Below are 12,535 nucleotides of genomic sequence, written 5' to 3' on the forward strand. Positions count from 1 at the left end.
CCATTTTCAGAAGCAGGTAAGTTGAACTAGAAGGGAGACTAGTTACACCCAGAGCTCCACCCAGGGCAGCTGGGTGGACTGAGCCCTGTACCGGGGGCAGGAGATCTGGGTTGCGGCTCCCGGCTCAGCTGGTCACTCATTGTGTTTCCTAGCACAATCTCTTCCTGCTTTGGGCCTCTACTGGTCCATCTGTAAGATGGGGGATGGGATGCCCCGACAGTTCCTTAAGGTGCCATGCTCCCACTCAGCCAGTCAGGGATGCTGTGAACCCCTCTTCACCCAGCCAAGTCCCCCACCTTGGCAATGGTTCTCAATGGGGATGGCTCTGCCCCCTGAAGGGCATTAGGGAATTACGCGTGGGTGGTTTTGGTCCTCCGCAGTTACTGGGGGTCACCGCTGTCACTCAGTGGGTGGAGGCCAGGAAAGCTATGCCAGGGGGAGAATCCCACCCAAGGAGACCTGCTGTGCATCAAATATCCCCCCAGATATTCACGTGGGGGAAAGGCCCGTTTATCCCATCCTACAACTTAACTCTGGTTTACATATGAGTATTTTTTAGTGTGGCTTTATACAAACTGAGTCTTCAAAAGATGTAACTACTGGAGCCATTCTGAACTAGAAGTCAGGTACCACGATAAGATTTTTCTATCCTTAAATCTAAATTTTTTTTAATATACAAACAGGGGCAAGCATTGGTTACTTCATTAGGTCCTGTGGGGTGATCATGCCAGACTTTATCTGTGGAAGTGAGGGCTTTTACTTCTCTTAGGGCAGTGTGTCGTTTGGTTTTTTAAATTGTGTGTGTGGGTAGGCTTATTATCCGGGAATACCATTACATGAGAATAAAGAACGCTCTTTAAAAATGTGTTCTGAAATGGGCCTGAGGAGTCCGCCGCGGTCCCGGGCGCCCTCAACTGGTCACCACGGGAACTGCAGGGCTAGGGCCGGGAGGGCTCCAGGACCAGGGACAGCGCCCCGGGCGTCTCTTCTGGGGAGGGCTGGGACCCGAGGGCGCCCCTAGGAAGCGCCCTGCATTCCCGGCCGCGCTCTGGTTACCCCCGCCCCCCGCACTCCTCACTCCCCCACCCTGAGCGAAGGCGGCCTCCCGAACGTGCCTTTTCCCTAATCCCCGGAGCGAACTGCCGCGCCTCTCCGGCCCACAATGACACACCTGCGCGCCACAGTGGTGGCACCTGTGCCACCGCCCACCGTGTTCCCGCCGTCCCCTCTCCCCCGGGAACCGATCCCTCGGTGTGCAGATCATGGAGGCGCACCTAAGTGCCCTGGGACCTCTCTGATCTCCACAACAGCCCCCTGAGGCAGATTACACAAGAGTTGTGTGTCAGCCGTGATGGATGGAGAAACTGAGGCCTGCAAATAGAGCAGATCCAGCTCTCCTTCCGCCCCCTCAAGACCTCATCCTCCATCATACACGCACCCCAGCTCAGTAAGAGCAGCTACGAGTCCCCGAGGCCCTGTACCAAGCACTCTCGTTGGTTCAGTGCTCATGACCACCCTGTAAACTACGTGCTATTATCATCCCCGTTCACAGACCAGGAAACAGAGGCCTTTTGAGAGACTTAAGTGGCTTGCCCAAGGGCCAGGGAAGGCCCCCTAAGGTAACTCAGCTCTGAGTCACTCTCAGGGACACTCCTGCAAAAAGAAAGCCCTTCAAACAGCACACGCTGCCCTGCCCTGACACCCCTGGAAGCCTGAGAGCCTCCTCTGCCTCAAGACTTGGGTGGGGTGGTTGCATGGGGACCCACATCCCTCACAGAAACACCCCCATCTCCCCATCCTCACAAGCTTTAGTCTCACAAAGCACTTCCCCAAGGCACACAGTAGGTGCTCAACAAATATTTGCTGCTTGGCTGAAGCCTGCCTTCCAGGAACCAGGCTTCTAAATGCACAAACACGCAGCCTGGGCACAGAGCCTGGACACAGAGCAGGGCAGTGTGAGTCAGGGGTAAGGGCACAGGCCTCAGAGCTGGGCAGAGCTGGGCTCCAGCCCAGTCCTGAGCTGTGGGGCTCTAAGCCTCAGTTCCCACGTCTGGAAAATGGGAGGTATACCAGCTCTTGGCTCACAAGGTGATGGTGAGCATCGAACAAGGTGATGCACACAGAGAGAGGACTTAGCACGGTGCCTTGTGCCCACGAAGAGCTTGCATGGTGGCGGCTGCTACTGCTATTGTCCGCACAGTCTTCCTTGTGGTGTACAAAATCCAGAAGCCCCTGCTGAGTCATGCCCACGTTTCTCACAAGGGTAAATCAGGCTACAACAGACACCGTGGGCAAGAGGAAGGGCAGAGAGAGAGGTTGCAAACACACAGTCTGTGGCCAGGCTGGGGACAGAAGGGGGGAGGGCAGCCATCCTTGGCGGGGCCAGAGAGTCTAGGAGTGTTTGGAGATGCCCTACCTCACTGTCTAATCTCTGACCCTCAACCCCTGGCCTCTGACTCCAGATCAGCTCCCTGGTCTCCTCAGCACAGAAGGCGCTCCATAAATGTCAGTGAATGAATGTATGATGTCCTAGGTTGGCTATGAGCAAAAAGAAGGACAAAAGAAATTTTATTCCTATCATAATACATACAGGGGTTGACATCAGCATGGGTTCGGAGTCAGGTGGACCTGTGTTTGAATTCTCGCCTCTGTCTGTCACTGCCTGGTTTATGACTTTGGGCCATTTTCATAACCTCTCAGAGCCTCAGTTTCTTCATCTGTAAAAGGGGATGGTAATGAGAATAACAGTACTTACCTTATAGGGTTGTTCTTAGGATTCAGTGTAAAGTGCTCAGCCCTGGCACACGAGAGGGGCCCAATAAGTGGGGGCTGTCCTTAGTACTGTTACTGGACTTGTGCCAGCACAGCCATACACTGAGTCAGGAGACCCAGGTCCTAGGACCAGCTCTGCCACTGGCTCAGTGTGACTGTGGGCAGGTCCCTTCCCCTCTGGCACCCAGTTTCCTTCTCTGTAAAATGAAGGCTCTCCAAGGTGCCTTCTCAGTCTGATTTGGGGGGCAGCCTGGGCCCCATGGGCATGGCAGGTGGAGAGGCCCCTAGGAAACAGCTCTGCCCCTCAGTCTACACTCTCGGCAGGGAGCGGGTGGTGTATTCCCATGACAGGGGAGGAAGGCAGGCATCACTGGGAGTCCCGGAGCTTCACCTGACACCTGCCTCGTGCCCACACAGACCTCTCAGAAGCAGCCCCCCCCCCCAGAGACACCCCCCACACTGTCCCTAAGGCAGGATGCAGTCCTGGAGTCACACCACGTGGGCTCTAAGTCTCAGGGGACATGGGATGGTGCAGTGGGCTCAGGCGAAGCAAGATCTGGGTTTGGAGTCCAGCTTGTGCCCCAAGGCCCATCCCTTCACCTCTGTGAACCTCAGTTTCCTCGGCCACAAAGTGAGGAGAATAACAATGGCAAAACGAGTCCTGCCAGCCCTGAGGGTTCTGGCGCACGTCGGAGGCAACCCAGATGTGAAAGCCCTTTGTGAACTGCTGCCATCGGGTGTAATCATCATAATTATTATCTACAAAATGAGGGGGTTGGACCAGCTGATCTCCATGGGCTCCTCTCCAGCTCTGATGCTGAGGATTTCATGAGCTGGGAGTTCATGCAGCCAGAGGGGGCCAGGAGAATCCAGGGTCTGTGGGATTTCACGTCCCTGGGAACCTCTGCAAACAAATCTCCCCATTCTCTCCTCTTCCCCCAACTCAGCCCGGGGTGCTGAGCCCCACGGACGGGTCATGGGGAAGGGAAAAGGGAGGGAGGGGGAGCTGGGAGGTTCAGGGCCAGATCCTGCAGGTGTGCGGCAGCCCCAGGGTTTGAGCCCCAGCCCCACCCCTGCCCAGAACTAGGCCCCTCCCCTCCCCCTCCCCCTCCCCATCTCATTCTGCATGCAGTACACCAAAGTGGTTAAAAATGGAGTCAGACAGCCCTTAATTCAAATCTCAGCTCCAGCCACACACCAGCTGGGTGACCTTGGGCGGACTGCTTACCCTCTCTGAGCCTCAGTGGGCCTAATGACAGTTGTTCTGAGGATTAAATAAGACAGATCCATGAAAAGTGCTTAGCACAGGGCCCAGCATACTGTAAGTACTCAATTAATGCCCCCCACCTGCACCCCATCACTCAGCCTCCATTCTGCTTCTCCCCTGCCAGGAACGCTCCTGCATTGCTAAGCCAGCCAGCCAGCTCCCACCCTGGCTAACACAGGGCAGACCCCAATGGTGCAGCTGGGAGCAAGGGCAGGGGACAGGTCCAGGTTTCTCTGCCCCTCAGAGGACCACGGAGGGCCACACCTCTCCAGCTAGGGCGGTCTGGGGCCCTGCCCGGTGACTGGGACAGGTGAGGGCTTTGTCCCAGGGGCTCTGTGCAGTCCTGTTTCCGGAGGCTTGAAGCCCTGGGAGAGGGACCGTAAGGGCACGCCTATGCACCTGGAAAAGCTCCCACATCTCAGGTGGAGGCAGGTGGTAAATGGGGCCAGGCTGGAGCCCACCTACCCAGAGCTTCAGCCCCATGGCCTCTCTCTGGACCCTCAAGGTCGGGACGAGGCACCAGGGTGGGAGGCGTGCCTGCCATCAGCCTGGGCCTCGTCCTGGCAATCCCTCACAGGTCAATGAGGGGTCCCACTTTTGAAACGGAGGAATTAGGGCTGCCCCAACAGTTCTGGCCCTGAGCTTGCAAGCAGAGAGAAATTCCCAAGGTCACCCTCCACCCACCCCCAAAAGTTCCAACTCAGAGGAATGGGGTCTTGGAAAGGGCTATCCTCTGAGCTGGGATGGGGGTGTCTTTCTCTTGCAGACTTGGGGTGGAGAACTCAGGAGCAGAGCAGAGGGCTGGACCCACACGCCTCACCTGTCCACTCCCCCAACAGCCTGGCTGTGGCAGGCATGTGGCTCCTGTGGCCTTGAGAAGGTCACGGCCTCTCTGGCCGCTCAGGAGTCTGTTTTCACCCACTGTCCCCTACAAATTGCAGCAGCCCCAGATTCTCAAGGGAGGCTGGGGAACATGTAGTTGCAAGAAACAGCACGATTCCCCCAGAGATACGACACACCTGAGGGTCATACAGCACGGTCACCAGCTCCACCTCACTGGAGCCACATTGCAAAGGCAGAAACTGCACCCACCCATTGCACAGATGGAAAGGGAGGCTCAAAGGGGCTGGCGACTTGCCCAAGATCACACAGCTAGTGGGATGAGGTCAGAGGGGGACATGTGTCTCCTGATTTCCGGCACAGATGATAGCCCCCTTCTTTCCTGACTGGTTGGTGCCTTGGTCCTCTTTCCTGTCCCTGGGATGGAAGATGCTGGAGCTCTCTCCTTTGCATACAGGGGGAAAATGAGACCCAGGGAAATGGGCAAAGGAGCCACACTTACACAGCAGGAGCAGGGCAGAGAACTGGGCCAGGCTAATTCCTACCCAAGGCCTGCCCACAGAAGACTCAGCCACTCTCTCCAGTGGTTTTCCCATTGGCTTGCAGGGAAAATTCCTCAGCCTGGCAGTCAAGGTCCTTAATAAACTGGCTCCAACTCACCCCTACACACACCTTCCAGTGAAGCCAAACCAGTGTCCTGATTGCCACCTTTCATGCTGTAGTGGTCACGCCACCAGAAATATCTTCACTCCTCCTTCCACTCGTAGTGACTCCACTCATAGCCACCATGACCATTTATCGACCACCTACTATGTGCCAGGCGCTGACTCCCCAAGGGGGAAAACTACCCATCTCATGTGACAAGAGTAATGCCAACTGCCTTGGAAATGTGAGGTTATGGAAACAATTCCCACTGCCCCTAAAACATTGAATAAAAGGCTTATTTTTTCTTGCTGTAATAAAATATTTGAAGTTTCTTTTTTAAGATTTTTCTTCATATTTTTCTGGTGTTTGTTTTTTCTTCTGTGCATTCATATCTCTGAGTACAGCTCTATGTTTTTCAAAGCAGCTCCCAGCCATCATGTCTGATCTGCACAAAAAACACTCCCAGGTAGGCAGGCAAACAAGGGCTTATCATCCCTGTTCTATGGAGAAGGAAATGAGGCACAGAGAGAGTGAGTGACTTATCCAAAGTCACACAGCAGAAACTGGACTTGGATTCCTGACAACTCCCACCCCATCTCCTCTGAGTCCCCAACAAATGGCCACAATAAGCTGGAAACTGCCCTGGGTATTTGCCTACATTAATCTTCTTAACCCTCAAAACAACCCCATCAGGTACATAGAGTGGGTGATCCCCACTTTACAGATAAAGAAACAGAGGCTCAGAGAGATGGAGTAATGGGTTCCAAGTTGTGCAGTTAGTTAGTGGCAAAGTCAGATTTTTAACTCAGGTTTTCTTCCAAAAGGGGACCCCAGGGAGGGTGGCGCCATGCTGGCAGAGGCATTTACTAGAGGAGCCGGCAGGTCATTTGACCTCTTTGAGCCTTACCTCCTCATCTGAGACATGGCCACAGTAGCACCACACTGGGCTGTGGCAGGGACCGAAGGATGCCACACCCAGCTCATGTCTGTTTCCCCGGTGTCTACTGGGGTGTTACTGTCCCTGGGACACACTACACACTCAATAAATGCTTCCTGAGTGTGCAAAGGAGGGTCCTACCATTGTGCCAGCACACAGTGGGGGCACCACAGATTTGACTCCTTTCTTCCAGTGGGGAAGGCTGGTATCCCAGCAGAACCTCCCCGTTTTGGGGTGTCTCCCCACCAGCACCCCTCTGCTTCTTCTTCCTTCCTCTCTGAGTCACTGCCTGCAAGTACAAGTCTGCAGTCCTAAAAATAGAGCACATATGGGGGCATAAAAATACTCACAGATGTAAACTACAGCAGCAGCCCCCCTGCCCTCAGGTCCCCCTCTGTTGACCCCAGGGTGGTCGCCCCAGGAAATCCCTGGACTGGCAACCGCTGCTTGGCCTAGTGTGGACCCAGAGCTTTCCATCTGCCGGAAGTCCTTAGCCAGGGGCCCCCTCTTGCCCCACACTGCCCAGCAGAGCCAAACTTCCTTTCCTCGTTGGCACAGAGCTGCCACCTCACACCTCACACTCCCTAGCCAGGCCGAGCTGCCTCCCAGAGCTGGAGATGGGCCCAGAGGGGAGATGACTTCCCCGGGCCACACAGCCAGCAAGAGGCAGGGCCAGGCCTAGACTCAGAACTAGCGCCCTGGCAAGCCCAGGGTGAGCACCCAAGTGAGAACGGCAAAGCCCGGAGCCCCTCGCTGCCCTCCACCTAGCACCAGTCTGCCCTGCAGAAGATATCTGAGCCCCCAGAAGCACCTCTCAGCAGCCACCTCCCAGCGATGCCAGGCTCTCAGAGGCAGAGCCAGGGTGCCAGGGCCCAGGCAGGCAGAGGTTCTGCCGAGTGAGGAGGTGGGTAGAGGAGAACTCCGAGGTTTCCCCTCCCTTCACACCAGCTGGCCCCCAGCCTCGCTGGGAGGGCAAAGCAGAAACCAGGACTTGGCAAGGTCTCCCGGAAAAGTGGCAAAGGAAAGGGAACCCCAGGGCTGCTTGGAGCCTGGGCTTGGGGGGTGTCCTGTTTTGGGAGGGGCCTGAGGAACAGCACCTCCAGGGGCAGCAAAGGGGTGGCCCAGGGAGAGGTTTCTCTGGCCACCTGGCAGGTATATGTCTGGGGGGAAGGTGGGCAGGAGAGGAAGGTCCACTGAGGGGGAACCACAGGTAGTTTCCCAGGATTCTCAGGGTCAGCCAACCTGGGTTCATGTGAACCAAAAAAGAGGGAAGAAGGTGAGGGTGAGGCTTTGCTGGGGGTGGCCAGAGGGGCCTCTGCCACCCCCTGCCGGGGTGGTGCTGAGTTCGTGTCCCCCGCACAGGAAGCTGATGTAATGCATGCGTGTGTGCACCCAGGGCAGCCTGGGTGTGGGTGGGTGCATGGGCCTATCTGCCAGGTTCACTTCTAAGGGTGTGGGGCTTCCTTGTGCTCTTTCCTGGGTGTGCGTCATGTGCGTGCCCTGGAGGAGGTAATGGAGGCCGTTATCAGCCCCATGAGGGCTTTGGAGGAGCCTCTTCTTCCTGACAACACCCTCCCCCTCTGTGTGCACCCAGCGTCTGGATGGCAGGTCTCTCCGCTTGCGGTACTGGTCAGAGTTAGAGGCGGGTGTCTTGGCCTGAGTGTGCGGTGCGTTCCTGTGTCTGGGTCCCGGGGTATCTGTGAATCGGAGCGTGTTTGCATCTGTGTCTGGCTGTGCACGGGTCTTGGTTGTTTGTGCAGCCGTGTGGCTGCTCAGCGGTGTCTGACGGCCAGGACAAAGGCCTCCGCAGACAGACAGGTGGCGTGGAAGGCAGACCTGCCCCAGGAGTCCTCAAAGGGCCTCTCGGCTCTGGAACAGGACAGCCGGCAGGGGTGGGGCCTGGTGAGAGGGAGGTGGAGCCGGGTCTCAGGGTTCCCTTACCCCAGGCTTGTGCTGACCCAGCTGGGGGCCTGAGGCCAGAGCAGCAGAGACGCCCGAGCCAAAAAGGAGACAACCTGCATTTCAAGCGGCCGAAGGAACAATCTTTCTTGTCTCACAGGGGCGGAGGGTGGATAGAGAGGGGTGTCTGGAGACCCCTGCCAGGCAGGCAGCCGGGGCAGACAGGAGAGCAGAGGGCTTTGCCCAAGGAAGGCTGGGAGCTGGGAAGGTCCCAGGGAGGGAACACACACCATCATGGCCGTGGGCAGAGGCAGCAAAGCAAGCACGGGGCTCTGGGAAGGGAGAAGGTCTGAGTTCTGGACCCTGAAGAAAGGTGAAGTCCTCCTCAACCCGACCCAGCTTCCCACCTCCATCCCAGAGGCACCCTCCCCCCTCCCCCCCGCACCCCGGGCCGCACAGGAGAGCAGGTCACCTGTGAACCGCTCTACCTTGTCACTGACACTGTCTCCACCCCACCACTGTGGAGATCCATCTGGACCAGGAGTCAGAGAACTGATTCTAGGCCAGCCAAAGGTGACTCTGTGACCTTGGACAGTTCAGTCAGCCTCTCTGAGCCTCAGTTTCCTCATCTGTGCAATGGAGACTCCAGTTCCCCTCCCTGAAACATTGTTGTGGGTAAGGAAGGCTCTCTGCCACTTGAGGATTAATCGTGACCCTGGAATCCTTTCCAAGGCCATTAAGGTACCCCTCTGCTTCCCCAGACCCTCCAGCTGCCAGGGGGTCTCAGAGCGAGATGCAGGTCCCAGACAGAGGAATGGGGGCCATCTTGGGGCCAGCTGGGCATGACTACCACCTGCCCCACTCAGCCGCTGCCCTCTCCCTGTCCAGGGGCCCCTTTGGCTGATTCCCCTCTCATTAGCTAGGAAGCTCAGGGCCGCCCACCCCCTTGCCCTGGCCCAGCCTCTTCCTCCAGACACCCTCGGGAAGGAGGGACCACCACCCTGTGGCAGGCAGGGTGGACCAGGAGCCTGGGGAGGAGATGCTGCCTCTTTCCTTCATCTCCCCTCTGCCTGCCTCTCCTGCTCCGTCCTGACCCAGCTTCTCCCAGACGCCCTCCTGCTGGCCTCTGACTTTGGAGAGGAAGGGGGATGAAGCACGGGGACAGATGCCCATGTGCCATGTGTGAAGGGTGGGGTGTCCTTCTTGATTCCACCCCCAGGCCTGTGGTAGGACCCCAACAAAAACTAGGGGTCACGCACAGGTCGGAGTCTAACTACCATGGAGGGAGGGAGCTCACGTCCTGAGCTGGTGTCTGTGTGTGTGCGTGCATGTGTGAACACAAGGGATCTTCCCCAAGCCCAGGCGCCCCACGGCTGGCACCAAAGCGTCTGCGGGTCGCGGGGACCGCCCTGTGGATTCCCACCGAGTCCTCAGATCCTGCGGAGCCGGGGGGTGGGGGTGGGGGAACGGGGCGACGAGGGGGCGTCCGACTGCGTGACGCGGGGGTGCCCTGTTCCGCGGCGGGTCAGAGACGAGGCTGGGGGGATGCGCGCTGTCCCTGGGGAAGCAAGGACATCACTGCCCCCTCGGTTCAAGGTCGCTGGACCCCCACTTCCTTCCTCTGAGGACCCTAGTGCCTCCTCCCGGTGGCTGTCGGGGCCGGGCCCCTCCCCAGAAATCGAGAGAACGCGCCCATTTCTCCGCGCCCCCTCCTCAGGGTGAGCCCAACACGGAACCCCCACCCACGCAGGGGGGGTGGGACCCGAGCCCCCCCCCTCCCGAGCCGCGGCCTCGACCCACCCCCGGAGACAGGGGGCTGAGCCGCCCCCCCCATCCCCCGCCCGCAGCGCGGCCAACGCCAGCCTGCGCCCCCTCCCCGCCGGCCCCCAGCCCCCGGGTCCCCGCCCGTTGCCCGCACCCTCCTGCCCGGCCCGCCCGCCCGCGCCGGGTCTTGGCTGCCGGCCGAGGGGAGCCCGGGCCACCTCCGTCCCTTCCCCTTCCCAGAGCCGCCGCCCGGGCGGGGCGGACTCACCCGCGGGCCTGGGCCAGGGCTTCCTGGGCTCGGTGCTCCGGAGCCCGCGGCAGCCGCTGCAGCTCTGGTCGGACGCGGCTCGGCGTTCGCCGCCGCCGCCGCCGCAGTTCGGGGGGCGGGGGGGGGGGGCGGCGTCACGTGACCGCGGAGCCTCCTTCCCGGCGCGCTCCCCCCGCCCCCCCCACTGCGGAGCCAGAGCTGGAGCCGCGGGCTCGGCGGAGGCCCGCACTCGGCCGCCCGCCACAGCAGGTCCCGGAGGCGGGCGCTCTGCGCCCCATTTTACAGGTCGGGTAACTGAGAACCGGAGAGGGCAAGGACCGGCTCAAGGTTACACGGCTAAACTGGCAGGGCCGGGCGAGGACCCAGCGGTCCAGCCGACAGTCCCTGCTCCAAGGGGAGAGGGGCAACTTCTGTGACAAGTGGGGTCGACGGGAAAGTGGGGGACACGCCCTAGGCCCGCGAGTCTGCAGGGGCGGGGAGGAAGGAAAAGGCGGCCAGGTTTAGCTGGATGAGGAAGCTGTGCCCCCGCGGCACGTCCTCCGCGCCCGGGCGCTTCGCGTGCCTCCTGGCAGCGGCCGCGCGGTGGCCCCGCAGCCGGTTAGCGGCTCTCCGACATCCTCCCGGGACTAGGTAGCTCTCTTCCTACTCCCAACCTAACCGGGGAACGGGGGTGGCGAACCTCAGGCCACGCTCGAAAGGAGAAGTAGAGGGAAGGCTGCAGGAGAAAGGGGGGGTGAGGGCAAGAGTGAAAACCCAGGCACGAAGGGGCCTCAGACATCACCTTAACCTGACCTCTGAGGCCCAGAGAGGGGAAGAGACTTGCCCAAGGTCACAATCAAGTGAGCAGCAGCAGTGCCGTGGACCCTTGAGCGGCTCCTGGGCCCCTCTCCCCACTGGACTCCCCTCCAAGGAGCAACCACCCTAGATGAACAGAGGAAAGAGGCAGTGTGCCTATAAGGCCAGAGCTGTCGGGGACCATGGGTGAGGCTGTGGTTGGTGTAGGCCTGTGTCACACAGAATGCTGATTTTAGAGGCGATCTTTACACCTCTGGATCTCACGCCCTCGCTCTAATAACTGGAGAAACTGAGGTTGCAAAAGGGGTAGAGAAAAACCTCCATCTCGGCTACCCTCCAAGGTCAGTGAGTCCAATAGGCCCACTTCACAGACAAGATTTAAGGAAGATTCAAGACTTGTATTCATTTACTCACCATATTTGTTGAGCACCTGCTGTGTGCTTACCAAGGGACCATCACTTCCACGGTCCCCATTCCCCCCTCTATCTTCCCAGCCATGGGGATTCATTTCATTAAGGAAAAGACCTGGGGCCTTCAGCAATGCTTCTATCAGCCTCTGGACAATCTGAGCCTTTCAAGCCTGAGTTTTCAGTCCCACAGGGGTTGGGACCAGGGCCATGTTTCCCCACCAAGGCTCTCACCTCAACCAACAGAGATTAGAATTAAGGGGGAGTAGCAGGCCATTCCTCACCCTCATCCCATCTCCTGAAAATGTGAAAAGGCAGAGGGGATGTAGGGATGGGGCACGCATTCTTTCCAGTCCTTCTGTGTCTCTTCCGCAGGCACGCCCCAGCCATGGGTGGGAAAGAGTTCCCAGCCCAGGGCTTCTCAAACTTCTAAGAGCACAGGAGTGGCCTGATCCAGATTCAGTGGGTCTGGGGCCTGGGCTTCTGCATTTCTAACACAGCTTCACAGCATTGCCGGTGCTCTGGGGCCACAGATAACATTTTGAATAGTGCTGGCAGAACAAGGCCTTCAGGGAAGAAGAAAGAAAACTGCAGGGGCTCCGAGAGCAGCACCTACTCACTCTGGGCCCGCCCCCACCCCGGGGGGGCGTTTGATTTCCTGCCTAAGCATCAGGCCTGAGCCTGGATCCTTCTCAGGATGCACCAGGGCTTTATAGTTTGGTTCAAAGCTGTAGTTAAGAGGGAAGAAGTTGAATGAGACAAGGTACTTCTGGGGATGGTGCAGAAGGGATTTCATAGTACAGCAACTGCCCCAGACTGGTATGTTGTACAGGACACCGGTCCTGAGAGATGCTTGGTGAAGTAAAATCGTATTTGGGAAACACTGGTTGAAAACCTAAGGCCCTTCCAGGGCAGCATGCACTGGGCTAACCTGCCTACAG

The sequence above is a fragment of the Eschrichtius robustus genome, chromosome 3 (assembly GCF_028021215.1).
Source record: "Eschrichtius robustus isolate mEscRob2 chromosome 3, mEscRob2.pri, whole genome shotgun sequence".
In the NCBI taxonomy this organism is placed as follows: Eukaryota; Metazoa; Chordata; class Mammalia; order Artiodactyla; family Eschrichtiidae; genus Eschrichtius; species Eschrichtius robustus.